This window comes from Lupinus angustifolius, chromosome LG03, assembly GCF_001865875.1.
Source record: "Lupinus angustifolius cultivar Tanjil chromosome LG03, LupAngTanjil_v1.0, whole genome shotgun sequence".
In the NCBI taxonomy this organism is placed as follows: domain Eukaryota; kingdom Viridiplantae; phylum Streptophyta; class Magnoliopsida; order Fabales; family Fabaceae; genus Lupinus; species Lupinus angustifolius.
This window is the reverse complement of record NC_032011.1, coordinates 27,864,281-27,865,486: the sequence shown is the minus strand read 5'-3', so window position 1 is coordinate 27,865,486 and position 1,206 is coordinate 27,864,281.

Below are 1,206 nucleotides of genomic sequence, written 5' to 3'. Positions count from 1 at the left end.
TCCTCATCCTATCCTCATCCTCATCCTCATGCTATTCCTCATCCTATCCTCGTTCTCCTCCTCATCCTTATCCTCATCCTCATCCTCATGCTCATCCTCATCCTCATCCTCATCCTCATCCTATCCTCCTCCTCCTCCTCATCCTCATGCTATCCTCCTCCTCGTCCTCATCCTATTCTCGTCCTCATCCTCATCCTTATCCTATCCTCCTCCTCATCCTACGCACGTCCTCATCCTATCCTCGTCCTCATCCTCATTCTATCCTCATCCTCATTCTCTTACTCATCCTATCCTCGTCTTCATCCTCATCCTCATCCTCATCCTATCCTCCTCCTCATCCTCATCCTATCCTCCTCCTCATCCTCATCCTATCCTCCTCCTCATCCTCATCCTATCCTCCTCCTCATCCTCATCCTATCCTCCTCCTCATCCTCATCCTATCCTCCTCCTCATCCTCATCCTATCCTCCTCCTCATCCTCATCCTATCCTCCTCCTCATCCTCATCCTATCCTCCTCCTCATCCTCATCCTATCCTCCTCCTCATCCTCATCCTATCCTCCTCCTCATCCTCATCCTATCCTCCTCCTCATCCTCATCCTATCCTCCTCCTCATCCTCATCCTATCCTCCTCCTCATCCTCATCCTATCCTCCTCCTCATCCTCATCCTATCCTCCTCCTCATCCTCATCCTATCCTCCTCCTCATCCTCATCCTATCCTCCTCCTCATCCTCATCCTATCCTCCTCCTCATCCTCATCCTATCCTCCTCCTCATCCTCATCCTATCCTCCTCCTCATCCTCATCCTATCCTCCTCCTCATCCTCATCCTATCCTCCTCCTCATCCTCATCCTATCCTCCTCCTCATCCTCATCCTATCCTCCTCCTCATCCTCATCCTATCCTCCTCCTCATCCTCATCCTATCCTCCTCCTCATCCTCATCCTATCCTCCTCCTCATCCTCATCCTATCCTCCTCATCCTCCTCATCCTCAACCTATCCTCCTCCTCCTCATCCTATTCTCATCCTCATCCTCATGCTTATCATATCCTCATCCTAGTATCATCCTCATCCTCATCCTTATCCTATCCTCGTCCTCATCCTATGCACGTCCTCATCCTATGCACGTCCTCATCCTATCCGCGTCCTCATCCTATCCTTGTCCTCCTCCGATGCACGTCCTCATCCTATCCTCGTCCTCATCCTA